A 15,763-nucleotide genomic window follows, 5' to 3' on the forward strand; every position below is an offset into this window, starting at 1 on the left:
ACGTCCGTCCACTATTAGATTCCTTTCCTGTTTTGCCCGCCTTCATCTCCCGGCAACGGACAACAACTTCCGGGGTCAGATGCGCTGCTTCGTGTCTACCGCAGATGTAGAAAATCACCGGGAGCGTTTCTCCCTTCATAAAGGAGCTTCTTTCAGACATTAGGAGAGCTGTTTTGGTGTTAGCAGTCTCTCCTCCGTGCTGGTCTGTTTGCCGCTGGGTGTTTTTGGTTTATTTAAACTTGGTAACTTCAACTTAATGTTGGTAAAGCTACTGTTAGCATTTTCGCTAACAGCTTCTTGCGTTGGGATAAGCTGTTACGTTTTGGTTTAGAGTTAATCTTTTTTTGTGGCGTAGATCTCCCTTTTATTACATTTAGAGTGTTGTGGGTTTTTGGTTTCGTTTAAGATATCACCTTGAGTTTGGTTTAACCACCCAGTTTAGAGTTGGACCTTTGGAGATTCTTATTTTGCTCCAGAACCCAGTAATCTTTACCCAGTTGGACATCCCTACTTATTTGTACTTTTGTTTTAATTCCCCACAGGCAAAATTAGTTTTATTATTCCCAACCTGTGGATGGAAAGGTTTATGTTTTTTTGTAGTTGTAAATAAACCTGATCATCATTTTAACTTTTAAATCCCGTTATTGTCCCTTCCTTTTTGCACACGAGCCAAACTCCCCAGGAAGAGTCGTAACACCACTCGCCTCACACACATAAGTGACCAAAACAAAGCAGTATGGAGACACTCCGTCTCTCCGACCACCTCTCAGGCAGCAGCCTGCACTCCCAAGTTCAACCTGTCACCAGAACATAACCAACCAACACAATAAAAGCAGTGTTTTACAAAATAGAAGGCCTGTAGTGTTTATTCTCTTACAGTAACAATTTATCAATTTTTTTGAGGAATTTATTAGAGATTTTTTTGGTTTTTATTAACTGGGCAATAGAAAAATAATCATTAGATTAATTGTCTAAATAGTCATTAGAATAGTCGACTATTCGATAAAATAATCGTCAGAATAATCGTTTTAAAAATAATCGTTTACCCCCAGCCCTACTCCCTGGTGAGGTTTTCCAGACACGTCCAACCAGGCAGAGATGTGAAGGAAGACCCAAAACACGCTGGAGGGACTATGTCTCTCGGCTGGCCAGGGAACACCTTCAGATTTCCCCAGAAGAGCTGGTCCAAGTGGCTGGGGAGAGGGAATTCTGGGCCTCTCGGCTTAGGCTGCTGCCCCCTCGACCCGACTCCAGACAAGTAAATGAAAATGGATGGATGGATGGGTGGATAGATGGATGGATGGATGGATGGATGGGTGGGTGGGTGGGTGGATGAATGGATGGATGGATGGATGGATGGATGTAAGGGTGGGTGGATGGATGGATGGATGGATGGGTGGATGGATGGATGGATGGATGGATGGATGGGTGGATGGATGGATGGATGGATGGATGGATGGATGGATGGGTGGATAGATGGATGGATGGATGGATGGATGGATGGATGGATGGATGGGTGGATGGATGGATGGATAGGTGGATTGATGGATGGATGGATGGATGGATGGATGGATGGATGGATGGATGGGTGGATGGATGGATGGATGGATGGGTGGATTGATGGATGGATGGATGGATGGATGGATGGATGGATGGGTGGATGGATGGATGGATGGATGGATGGGTGGATGGATGGATGGATGGATGGATGGATGGGTGGATTGATGGATGGATGGATGGATGGATGGGTGGATGGATGGATGGATGGATGGATGGATGGATGGGTGGATTGATGGATGGATGGATGGATGGATGGGTGGATTGATGGATGGATGGATGGATGGGTGGATTGATGGATGGATGGATGGATGGATGGGTGGATGATGGATGGATGGATGGATGGGTGGATGGATGGATGGATGGGTGGATTGATGGATGGATGGATGGATGGATGGATGGGTGGATGGATGGATGGATGGGTGGATGGATGGGTGGATGGATTGATGGGTGGATGGATGGGTGGATGGATGGATGGATGGATGGATGGATGGGTGGATGGATGGATGGATGGGAGGATGGGTGGATGGATGGGTGGATGGATGGATGGATGGGTGGATGGATGGATGGATGGATGGGTGGATGGGTGGATGGATGGATGGGTGGATGGATGGATGGATGGATGGATGGATGGGTGGATGGATGGATGGATGGGTGGATGGGTGGATTGATGGATGGATGGATGGATGGATGGATGGATGGATGGATGGATGGATGGATGGGTGGATTGATGGATGGATGGATGGATGGATGGGTGGATTGATGGATGGATGGATTGGTGGATGGGTGGATGGGTGGATTGATGGATGGATGGATGGATGGATGGATTGATGGATGGATGGGTGGATTGATGGATGGATGGATGGATGGATGGATGGGTGGATTGATGGATGGATGGGTGGATTGATGGATGGATGGATGGATGGATGGATGGGTGGATTGATGGATGGATGGGTGGATTGATGGATGGATGGATGGGTGGATTGATGGATGGATGGATGGATGGATGGATGGGTGGATGGATGGATGATGGATGGGTGGATGGGTGGGTGGATGGATGGATGGATGGATGGATGGGTGGATGGATGGATGATGGATGGGTGGATGGATGGATGGATGGGTGGATGGATGGATGGGTGGATGGGTGGATGGATGGGTGGATGGATGGATGGATGGATGGGTGGATGGATGGATGATGGATGGGTGGATGGATGGGTGGATGGATGGGTGGATGGATGGATGGATGGGTGGATGGATGGATGGATTGATGGATGGATGGATGGATGGATGGATGGATGGATGGATGGATGGATGGATGGATGGGTGGATGGATGGATGGATGGATGGATGGATGGGTGGATTGATGGATGGATGGGTGGATTGATGGATGGATGGGTGGATGGATGGATGGATGGATGGATGGGTGGATGGATGGATGGATGGATGGATGGATGGATGGATGGGTGGATGGATGGATGGATGGGTGGATGGATGGATGGATGGATGGGTGGATGGATGGATGGGTGGATGGATGGATGGGTGGATGGGTGGATGGATGGATGGGTGGATGGATGGATGGGTGGATGGATGGATGGGTGGATGGGTGGATGGATGGATGGGTGGATGGATGGATGGGTGTTATATGGGTAAACAGCGGAGCAGTGGTTTGTGAATAAAACTTTACCAAAACCAAAGTTCAAAGCAGAAAATCAGTAATGAAAAAATAAAATCTGTAATTTAGAAGTTTCACTTTGAAGACGCAGCTTGTTGAGATGGAGCTTTATTTTATGCGTGATGATGAGGAGCAGCTGTTTTTAACGTGCACAAATGTAAACAGTGATAGAAACGCGAGGGCGCTGCCGGCTGTTCTTTTCCACATAAATGATGTTTATTAGAAATAAGAACCCGGCCCGGACCGGCCCGGCCCGGCCCTCTAGAGGCTGCGTTAGCATCGCCTGAAGACGTTTCTCTGCTGCAGGCGAAGCGTGACCTCTTCCGAGTTTCTGCATAAAGAAATAAAACAAGGTTCTGGTAACGTGGATGCAGTCTTCACTTTGCTTCAGGAGAGCAGGCAGGTTACATCGGGTCAGAACCAGAGCTGGAAACCCTGCAGCAGCAGTTGGTTTTGTTCCAGCCGTGCACCCGGGGACCGGTTCTGGTGGGACCGGTTTAGCCTCCGGTGGTGGTGGAGGAGAAGCCATAAACGAAGAACTGGAGCTCCTTCAGCTCCGAGCGTCTCGGGCACAGACGCTGTTGCAGAAAGAAAACCAGCAGTTTCCACAGGTTGGGTTTCACGCCGGAGCATTTTCCAGGGTCACAGCGAATCCGCTCCGCTTGCTTTGTGCACGAATATGAAATGATTTACAGCGAGGAACATTTTTCACCCCCAGAAAACCTCAGAGCTGCTCCTCTGAGCCAGAACAGCACAAAAATAAACAACGTCAAGTCAAATAGTAAAAACAAACTGTTGGATGGATCCGGCACCAAGCCCCGAGTGCATTCCTAATCCCACCGATGGATTTCCCATCAGCGCTGAAGGTTTGGACAAACGTAGAAACAGCGAGGTACAGGGAGGAGATCTGCTCAGAGCAGCAGAAAAATAAAAGGTTTGTATTTATTCAAACGTTTTTCCACAAAAACCCACCAAACTAGACCGTCCCGGAACGTTTACGCGGAAAACTTTTAGATTCCAGAACTTTGATTTCAAAGATTCCAACATAACAGTTTGTGTCACTTAAGGAAATCAAATATTTATAGATGCGGCGTAGAGGAGGAGGAGGAGGAGGAGGAGGAGGAGGAGGAGGAGGGGGAGGGGGAGGGGGAGGGGGAGGAGGAGGAGGAGGAGGAGGCATGGAGATGAAACCATTCCGGATGGCTGAAAGCAGAGACGGGATCTAGCTCCTGACCACACGTCTGGCTGTGTTTGGGAGTCAGAAGCACTTTCGGGCGAGGACTTGTAGGTTTTGGAGACGCTCTGGAGGTCTTCAGCTGCTTCTGTCTCCAAGTTCAGGACAAAATGTCCTGAGGTTTTCCTTGCACAGCGTCTGGGGTTTTGTTGTGAGCCCTCTGACTTTTCCATCAGCACCACTGCAGGCTTCTGTTACTATAGCAACCAGAGGTGCTCCAATCGATCGGCCACCGATGAAAACGTACGAACGGTCGGCGTGTTCAGGGTCGATCACCTGTACCTCATCCATATAGTCTGCAGAGACGCTGTGTGGTTACACACACACACACACACACACACACACACACACACACACACACACACACACATCTGGTTCATGGTTATATTTCTGGAAGTGAGCAGCTTGAGCACGCTCTGTCTACAGGTAAGACACTGACCAATCAGAGCTGCTGCTGAACCCACCTGTATGAACGAGTTAGCGATGCATCTACGTCAGCAGCTGGTGTGGATGCAAACATGAAAATAAGAACAAGTCCGAGGTGATCCTGATGTTGTGTTTATGTCCCCGACGAGCCCAGATGAAGTCACGCGGTGCGGTAATCACCTGGCTGACCACGCTAGCCTGGGCGGAGCACCAAAACACCCCGTCATCTGTTTTCATAATGCTCGAAGGCGAGAGACACCCCTCGCTCCCCGTGCGGCGTCACGTCTCCTCCGCCCACGCTCCCACTCCTGACGGGGGCCAGCGCTCACCGGGCGGCTCACCCACAGCTCCCGGGCGCAGATCTGCGTGGTGACAGCGATCTGAGCCGATCTCCAGACCCAGCTCCAGACTCGACGGGTCCAGACTGCACCCTGCCATGAGTTCATGAAAACGCTGCCCACACGGATCTCAGAGGGGTGTGCTGGAAACCAGAACCCGTACGAACGGGCCACATTCCCTCAGCCCGCCTGGGCCTGTCGCTCTGCTTTAGCGGGATTGTCCAACACAGGTAGGACAGCAGGGAGCCACGCTGCAGGGACGCCGGGGAAAACAGGAAGTGTTCACTGAGCAGTCAGGAGAAAGTAAAGTAGGTCAGTGGCAGGAAAATGTTTATCTCACAACAAATAGTGAGTAAAAAACACACCGCAGGTGGAAACAAAGGTCGGGACTGCAGCAGCGTTCCCAAAAGCACAGAAACTCTTCCACAGCAGGGTCGCTGCCCCATTCCGATCCCCCAATTCCCAGAATTCCCACCCGCAGAGCACAAAAGGATGGATGGATGCTCTCCATAAATAACCAGCGGAGCGAAGCCAAAACCACCGTGTTTTTCTCTCCCAGCTTTGTTTCAGAGCCCGGGAAAACGCCACGGATCCAGCACACGGGACCGCAAATGCCTGGCACACATCATGACTAAAAAAACACTCGGAATCTGGAGGAAGTCTGAGATGAGATTAGAAGCCAGGATCACGTCTGAGAGGACACAGATTCATCCCAGCAGTCCAGGTTTAAACAAACAAGTTTTCTTTGTTGTTTCAGGATTTTAGTTTAAAAAAATCTCCTGAAATCAGAAACTCCCAGCTTAGCCGACCAGGAACGGGTTTACGCTCACCCTCAGACGGAATCCGGCTTCTTCCTATGAAAGAGCTCCGTTTCTGCGTTGGTCAGCTTTAACGGTTTCATCTTTCATTAAAAGTATAAAACTTTCCTCTCATCCTTACTGAAAAGCCTCTGTTCAGAGAAACGGCTAACGGCTAGTCCGAGTCAAGGTCCACGTCGGAGAAGTAAAGCTTCACGTGACATCACCGCTGACATGAAACGATATTCCTTATCTAGCTGCTTCATCTTCAGCAGGGTCTCTGGAGCTGGCGTCCAATTCCCCTGTGTCGAGTGTTTAGCGTTCCTTAGGGAGTAGATCCAGCTGTGTCATGGAAACAAAGGCACAAGCATTCCCCGGAGTCGGGTTTAATCTCTAATCCCTCGCATCGTCTCATCCAGCCGACATAAACGCTGTTGGTGTTCGGTCAGAGACGTTCCGGTCACACAAAACTAAAAATAGAATTCACAAAGAGAATTTGGGAACAACTAAACAAACTAAATGTTGGTGAGATTAGTAATCTAATTACATTTGTTCTCTTATGTTCAAACTGAGGACTGTTTAGATGGGGGGGGGGGGGGGGGGGGGGATCCATCACCTTTCCTGCTGGAATCATCACACTTCCACTCAGGCGGAGACGGATTACAGCTCAGACATGTTATGACGTGTGTGTGTGCGTGCGTGCGTGTGTGTGTGTGTGTGTGTGTGTTCAGGTTTCGAGGCACCAGCTGCTCACCTCAGCATCCATGTGTCCCTGTCTGTAAACACGCATGACACGGATGTCATAAATAAAACAGCATCGACTCTACAGACGAGCTGGAGGCGCGCGTGTTCGATCGGTCACGTTGAAACAGGCGTGTAGTCGTCTGTGGTCCCGACCCTTCGTCCTGAGTCTGCGTCGTTGTTTATCTTGTTTACAGATCCTGGTTTTGAGAGCCTGTATCGATCTGCGATGCTCGTACCGTTCTGACCTGCTGATGCTGATTCAGCGCTTAGCAACGGTGAGTTTGTAGATCAGGAACAAACCCACCTGCCTTCCGACTCGCCGGTTGAGCCGATCACGCTCATTAAAGATGATCTACTGTTTATAAACTTGAATGTCAGCTGATAAGCTTCTGACGCAGCCTGAGACGTTTATTTGAACATTTCTGACAACAACGATGAACTGTTAAAACCTGAAAGCAGGTCCTGGTTTGATGACACGTGGATCTAACGAGTCATCTGCTTTCTCTCGCTACACCACAGCGTTAGCTAATATTTTAGCCTGCTGTGTCCTGGAAATGAGGCGTTTCATTAGTTTTAGCTGCTGGTTACTGCCCTTTTGGGGCTGTAACTACGGGTTACGGGTGTGTGTTTACGCGATAGTGGGGCACGCCACAAGCCCGTATTCTGATCATCGACTAGTCCCAGTTATTCAGGTGGTTAGTCGACTAATCGGATCGTGTGTAAATAGCAGCTTATAGCGCCAGAATGCAGCTGCTCTAACAAAACGCTTGGTTGTTGCCTTGGCAACAAAGTCATCCATGGAAGAGCAGTGGCTTTTAAACCCTAACGTAAATGATAAAACATCAGCCTCTGTGGCGTTACAGCTAACACGCGACACGTGTCTGCTAGCGGTGATGACATCACGTGACTGTTACCTCTATCAGCACGCGAAAGAAAGGCAACGGTCTTTTATACAGCGCCCCTCCAGGTGAAAGTCACGAAGTACAAGTGTAGGTAAGTAGCTCACTGCTGATGCTAATGTTAGCAGCTAGCTAGCCAATTAGCTTCCTTTTAAGATGCTTGTGAGTCAGGTGTTCCGGTGACGCCACGCCGCTACTGCACACGTGCATCAGGGGCAGAGACGCAGACGGAGCGACGGAAGGTACGTCTTCGTCTCCGAGAGAAAAACAAACAAACAAACAAACAAATCCATTTTTACATTCGTCGTCGACATAATCCAGACTGACTGACTCATCTTGGCAGCGCTGCTTGATAGAACTGATAAAATGTGCACAAGTATTTGGTTGTTATCGTGACCCTTCACAATAAGAGCTCTGGGCAAATGTATGTGCTAAACTGAAAATAAAACCAAACAAAGAGAGTCTGGTAATATTTGAAGGTGATTGTGATAACATCTGGTCTTCTCACGGCTTTAATCACACATCTGAATGCTGAGGGCATCTGTTTTCCTCCAGCTGACCTTGATAAGCTCATATCAGTCAGCAGCCACCATCACGTTTTTAACAGTAGAGCAGCGAGGGAGTCAGCGTGTGACTGAAAACAGGATCCTAATAACAACTAATGAATTATTAATAATGAAATAACGTTTAGACAAAAGGTTCGACATTAACGGTGATAAAGGTCCTCAATCAGACAGAAACAAACGATCTGAGCCACTGGACCAGAGGTTCTGGACGTGTCTGCAGTGAAACCTGATCCGAGGGTCTGTGGTTCTGAACATCTTGATTAGGAAGGAAGACCTCCTCCACGCAGACAGCAGAAGCTCTGTGGAGGCCTCGGAGCTGCTCTGCTGTTTCCAGGCACGGCGCCGCGCCGTTTGCAGGGATCGGCGTGTTGCCTGAATGCTAAAAGCTGCCGCTGACACTGAGGCATTACCCCGCAGCAGCCGGTGACAGGATGATGAACAGTTGGCTCTGCAGCCCAACACAAGAGCAATCCAGAGGCAAACGACTCGCAGGGGAAGGTGTGCCCAGGCAACGAGAGCTGAATGAACAAGAGGGAGGGCTGCAGACACACAGTGAACACAGAGCTGGGAGCTTTTAACACGGCCTTGGCATCCAGTTCATTCAGTCAGCAAGAGCAGCACGATCTGCACTTCCATGGCCTTGTTTTCACCGCCTGCAGATCACTTATATCACTGCTACGCTAAGGGCCAAATACAGCAGAGCCTTCAGCTCCTCACAAGGAGGCTTTCAGGTCACTGAAATACGGCGGCGACAATCAGACGTTAATGTTGGTGTTCTGGGTGGGGGGGGCGGTCTGGCGCCGCCGAGGTGTAGCCGTTAAATCTGATCTGGATTCAGCCGACGGCACAAACAGCAGCAGCTAAACGGCGAGATCACGAAGTTTGGAAAGGCCAGACAGTCTGAACCAGGTTCACTACCCTGGGAGGTTCTCAGGACGTGTTATTTCTGTTCTCATGAGAGGAGTAAAATCTTACCGAGGATATTTCATCAGGTCCCAAAAGCTGCGAGTCGCTTCTGGTCAAGGCAGAGCTCGTAACGGGACTCTGAAGAAACCGATTCACAAACAAACTTTCATTTATAACAGTCTACATGTTCACAACTAACTAGACCTTATATCTCCTCTTTCTAGGTGCAGAGACCGGTTCCGACCTGAACCCAGCCTGAAGCCACAGCGTGTAATATTTGAACTTGTTTATTATGAATTGAGTCCTTTTCCATGAATATTTCTCACCAGAGTCTACCGTAACTATTCTTATTAGCTTGGATTTTTACATTTTTAATAGCGACGCACCGATATGAAATGTTTGAGCCAATACCGATATCCGATACTAAGGCCACTGTTATGGCCGACAGCCGATATTTTCCGATACCGATATACTGACATGAATGCTTCTAAAATCAGCCGATTTTGTGTAGAATGAAAATGATTAAAGCTGAATTTCCGTTATCGTGCACACACATGAACTCTTCTGAGATGATTACGTTCACATGACTAAAACAATTACACATCCCCCACCCCTCCCCACACACATCCCCCACCCCTCCCCCCCCGAAACGGAGATGAGATGGAAAAAACATCGGTTGTTAATATCGGCCCGGTTTTATTTATCGGACCGATACCGATATTGATGTTGTCCATCCTTGATTTTTAAATACATAAACTGTGGTTGACGCTCTATAGTCATGCACCATCTTGAAATACCGTAGCTGTTTACGGACAAAACGCTCCACATTTCACGCTTGTGCTTTGACAGGAAAGTTCTCCTCCTCTCTAAACGTTGTGCAGGGGTGGCGCCGGCTCTCTCCATGGCAGTCTTGCTAGTTTGGGGAAACTGCTCCTTCCCCTTGGGCAGCTTTCCCTGCTCTAACTACACGTGATCGCTGCAGTGAAAGCTGGAGGTCATCTACACCTGTGGCGGTGCGAGCACGGCCGCGGGGGAGAGGGAGACGGGTGATGCAGCAGACGCGATAAGCCGAGAATATAACCTCACATTGACGTTCACATACTTGGTGCTCCACATAGTAGTTTCGCTTGTTTTGTCAACTCCCCCTACTGGTTACTGGCATATTACAGCTTGAAAATGCATCGCGTTAATTTCAGAGGACGAGCACAGACGCAAATTGCCCAAGACATCCACAATAAACACGGGTAGGTGTAATTAAAAGCAAGTATATTCCGGCCCTTAGTGCTGTTTTCCCATCGCCTTTTTGATTCGTGTGGTCTACTGTAGCTGCAATGCCTACTCTGACCTGTGTGGCGCTATGGAGTTGAATATTTTTACACACTGGGGCTTTAAAGTGACAGTGTGCTTTTTTCCTAGTGATAGGGGCCAGTAGATACCTAAATTTGTTTTTGCATTGGAGTAAGACCTTACCAACGGATGCCCATTAGGGCCAAAAAGCCCTGGGGAGTGCAAACTTTAGCATAATGACAAGCGCATCAGACTCCCTTTCATCACTGGCAACAAAAGAAAAGGTAAATGTGCAAAACAACAACATTTAAAAATGTTTGTTACAAATCAGTGAATGCATTTTGTCCTCATGGGCTCCCGTAGAAGGAAACATGGCGTCGCCCAGGGACGTAGACCCGCTCCCATGTATTTTAGACATGATTTTTACGGTTATATGTTACAAAGCTGCCAATATTTTTCAACAATTGGGCATCATTTCATTCACTTTCAACAACTTTTTGATGGATATTTCCAGAAATTAATGGTCAAAACTACACACAGTCTCTTTAAGACGATCCAGCAGACCGAGACCAACCCTTCACTTGAGCGTAACCCGAACATCTGAGGGGCCTGCTAACCATCCTGGGGCTTCAGGTCTGAAACCTGCAGCCCTGGAGCCACATGAGGCTCTTCAGACCTCCTCAAGCGGCTCCTTGTAGCTTGACTAAGCTTGACTTAAGCCTGAGTGACATCTAGATTCAAACCGGAAAGTGCAAAGACCTTCACGAACATGTTTTCTACCAACCAAAGATCTGTTAGAACTTGTTTATAAAGAGCTATAATGCGTCTGATCCTTGTAAAGGCTGCAGAACTCTGATGTTACTGAGGCTTTTGTTATAATAATAATAATAATAATAATAATAATAATAATAATAAACAGCTACTGACAGCTTTTCACTTGATGTTTCTGCTGAATCCGACCTTTTATCGTGACCTGTTAATCTGGTTTAGGGGGAAATCAACCAATCACACTTCCTGCAGCGCTTGTGGCTTTTATGGGACGTTTCTGTTTTACTCACAGTTCCTGACACGTGAACACCTTCAACACCTGCTCTGTTCTTGGTTCTTCAGCGCTGCAGAGTCCTCCAGAAGCTAACTTTAGCCTGACAGTGGTACAAAGACGCGATGTGTCCTACAAAAAATCACAACGGAAACGTTTCAAAAATCCCAAAAACAGTAAAAACCACTCATTATTATCTAATATATGATATATGATTGTGTCTTTACTCGGTTAGAATCACAGCTAGCATGAAGCTAACTCATTAGCATCAACAAACGCCACTCTTTCTCAGTAGCTACAGAAACACACCACAACGATTTAAAACAACATCTCTGGTCACGTTAGTGTCAGGTTCACGTAACGCAGAATAAAACCCACAACAGGACGTCTGAAGTTTCAGAGCAGCAGCAGTTACGTCAGTTTTAATCACAGAATGAAAGCAGCTCCGGAGTTTAGGTCTGAACTATCCACAGATTGGTTTGGAGCTTCCCCTGGAAGTCTGGAGGAGTGTTGGTCCAGATCTATGGGACGGGTTGTCTAAAGAGACGAGGACATTAATCTGATTATGTGTCCATCCTCACAGACAGGACAGCACAGCTAGTACATAAATCCTGTCCTGGTTCCCGCGAGTCACCGTGAGGGTACCATCACACCCAGACACATGAGGCCCCAGCAACAGGCTTGGTGGGAATGACTCTGAATGGTTAGGGAGACAATCCGATGGAAAACACCCACCGTCTCGCTGAATTCTGAGAATTCCTCTGTGCTGGGGGGTGCAGGAAGAACAAGCAGGATCTGAGGATCCATAAATCTGCCTGGTCTGAGTTCAAGGGCCGGAGTTTCACACGGAGCTCGGCTCTGAAGTCTCTACTTATGGAGGACGAGCGGATGCTCCGCCCACTGGTGAACCCAAACGTCTCACGCACCTGGCGGAGATGAAAGGCCACCAGATCGTTTTTCACTCACCCCGTTGTGGTTTATTTCTGTGCTGAAATGAACCACGAAGGGCCCACAGGCACCGGACGCCCGTAGCAACGCAGTAGGTGTGAGGCTGTAAATACAGCTGTTGTCATGGTGACCGATGGCGCCCCAGATGCCAGCAGAAATCCTCTCCTGGCCACCGGCTGTTTGACTCCTCCGGTGAGATCCAGAAGCGGGATTTTAGGCTGTGACTCAAGCTGTCCGGGCTTCAGCTCTCATTTCTCGCAGAGATGTGAGCAGAAAGAAGCCGAGACCGAACTCGGACGGGCGGCCAAGCGCCGCGGAACGGATAAACAATCCTCCTGGCTCGTTTCAGACCGCTTTCTTCCAGGAGCAGATCCAAACAGATGGGAACATGAGTTGTGTTTGTCGAAGGAAGCAGGTGCTCACATGCACATAATCACACGGCACCCAGACAGAAGAGAAGCCCCCCGGTGCCCACTTGTGGTCCAGAGAATGGGCTCCAGCTGGGCACAGCGTAGGTTACACAAACACGAGTTTGGAGCGCCCTTCAGCAGCCTCCATCAGAGGAAGGGACTGCTCACGGGGGACAAAGAGGGCCGATCAGATCTCTGTGACTGTGACAAATGAGCCGAGTCAAATTAGAGTGTTGGGAACAGAGAATAATTACAGAGCTGTGCCTCGGAGCGGGCAGACCCTCAGAAACAGACCCACCAGGTCTAGAGCCTGCATGGAGCTCGTGAAGGAGGAAGACCTGGAGAAATCTTCCCTCAAACTCAAACAAGGTGTGGAGAAGCAGCAGGTTCTGGTGGAATGACGCCAGGTCCACTGTTCTTTAAAGATGAATAAAGAGCATTTTAGGGATTTAGAGGCAACGCGTTGCCTGATGCTGATCTGTTACCGTGCAAACACGAAGGTTTGATTAATGACGAGGTCAGACAGTAACCGAGAAGCATCGGTTACACGTCTGCAACAACAAACAGCAGAGTAAATAAAAGCTGACACACCCACCCTTTACCCGGCCGCCGCTGCAGCAGCAACACGTTTCCGTGCAGAAGAAAAGCCGCATCATCACACTTCCTCAACACTTCGACTCGCTCTTGTTTCCTGTTGAACATTTCTGGTCTGTAACCAGGGAGATTACCCAGAAGGTCAGAATATTCAGATCAGGTTGTTATTCTGAGGAAGTTTGTTATTTACTAACGTCAAACCGAACGTTTCAACGTGTCTAACCATTTAAAACATACAACTGTTTATGATCTTTCAGTTTCAGGCTTCTGGGCTCTAATGAAGCCACTCCATGATGTTAAACAGGTGATCGGTCCAACACAAACGGTGCAGCTCCTTTATCATGCATGATCATGAAAAACGCCTCCAAGACGTTTTTTTGGCTCCACACATGCACTTTCCTGTCTCAGTTGCTTCAGCTCTGCTAAACCCTGCTAAGCTACTACAGAAGCCTGGATCAGTCATCGGCCTTGTTCCAGGTGAGCAGCTCCTCGCTTGGGAAAGAGGCGAGAGCAGACGGGCGCAGCAGGGGGTGTGGCTGAAAGCCGGCGTTTAAGTCGAACAGACACATGTAGCTCGGGGGTGACGATATCGCGTTAGCATTCATAAGAGTGTAAAGTTCTGGTGCCTGATAGCGACTGAGTGTTTGTGGGTATTATTGTACACACGTGCATATGAAGACATGACTGTAATAACAGAGGTTCAGTGTGCTCGTAGGAAACGTGACAAAAGAAAACAAATCACATTTCTCTGTATGGCCGATATAGTTGTCATCATCGACGTGACATGATTTACAGGATGCATACGACCAACTAACATGTCGCATTCTCCCACCGGATGTTTGGATCAAAATGAGAACCAATCAGATCTTAGATCAGGTGAGAGCCAGGCGTTTCCCATCATGCCCTAGGTGTTGCAGCCAGTGGAGAGCAGCTGCAGCGAACTGCTCCAACATCTGAGGCCGCCTTCATCTCACGAGGTTATCGTTGCCTACGTAGGCGTGACGTCAGACACAAATCTAACGGGCATGCACCGCGAGCCGATCAACGGTGATCTAATCTGTGCAGAGCTGGCTCATCTCAAACACGGCCATACTTTCATCACAAGCTCCTCCCCATCCAGGAAGTCTTGGATCTGGATCCCTCCTCCCCTGGACTGTAATCACTAACACCCAGGCTCTCCATGTAGCTAGCCGGGACTTTAATCTCCTCCGTTGTGTGGAAGTGTCTGCACTTTAAATAAAACCCAGAAACCAAAAATGGATTTTTGTCTGCAAGAGGAACAGATCCTGAAGAAGAGCTTAATCTGCAGAAATGGTTGGATTTTTCTCTTCTGGACTCTCTAAACTGAGCCGTGACGATGATTTCACTGACTGCTTGTTAAACCACCACCATGACTGGAGTACATTTTCAGATGGATTACTTGTTCAAATGGGCACCATTCCAACTTTTAAACCACAGGATGGACGGGTCAGAGCGGTGAGCACAACCAAAACGCTAACCACTAGCTGAGTACTTATAAAGTTTGGTGGGTGAGAGTCAGGGACAGGCTGGGACAATAATTCAGGCCAGGAAACAGCTCCCATCTCAGCACCTTTACTTCATTTAAGTGGTGTGTGTGTGTGTGTGTGTGTGTGTGTGTGTGTGTGTGTGTGTGTGTGTGTGTGTGTGTGTGTGTGTGTGCGTGTGTGCGTGTGTGCGTGTGTGTGTGTCGGTCTATACATCAAAGTGAGGACCAAATCAATCTTTTTGTTTTACCTACAAACTGAGGACATTGGTAGCAAAGTGAGGACATTTTGCTGGTCCTTACTTTAGGACAATGTCCCAGAGTTCTACTGGTTATTTTTAGCGGTTTGGTGTGACTTGTTAGGGTTAGGAGTGGACTGGTTATGGTTAGAGGTAGGTCTAGGGTAAGGGTTAGGCACAATCCAGTCACTAAAATGAATAGAAGTCAAGGACGGTCCTCACAACGAATGCTAGTGTGTGTGTGCGCGTGCGTGCGTGTAAAACATAATTTTTTTCATGAAGATTAAATGAAGAAGATTTAAGCACATTTTTAAATTGTATTTATTTACACATGAAAATAAATATTTAAGTAAAATAATTAGGGTGAAAATGAGTTAGAACTTCTATTTTAGTTTATTTTATGACAGGAACTTTATTCACGTGATGATGCTGAAGCAGCTCATTTTAAATACTTTCTTTTCCAGGTGAATATGTTACAATCTTTTAATTTGTTCTATTTTGAAGGGCATCCGGTGACAGTGACGTGACTTCAGAAAGGCAGCGTTGGGTGGGCGTGGCTAGGCCGTTGGTCGTGACCAATCAGCGGGCGGCTGCGTGTCTGAG

Source organism: Nothobranchius furzeri, chromosome 19, assembly GCF_043380555.1.
Source record: "Nothobranchius furzeri strain GRZ-AD chromosome 19, NfurGRZ-RIMD1, whole genome shotgun sequence".
Taxonomy (NCBI): Eukaryota; Metazoa; Chordata; class Actinopteri; order Cyprinodontiformes; family Nothobranchiidae; genus Nothobranchius; species Nothobranchius furzeri.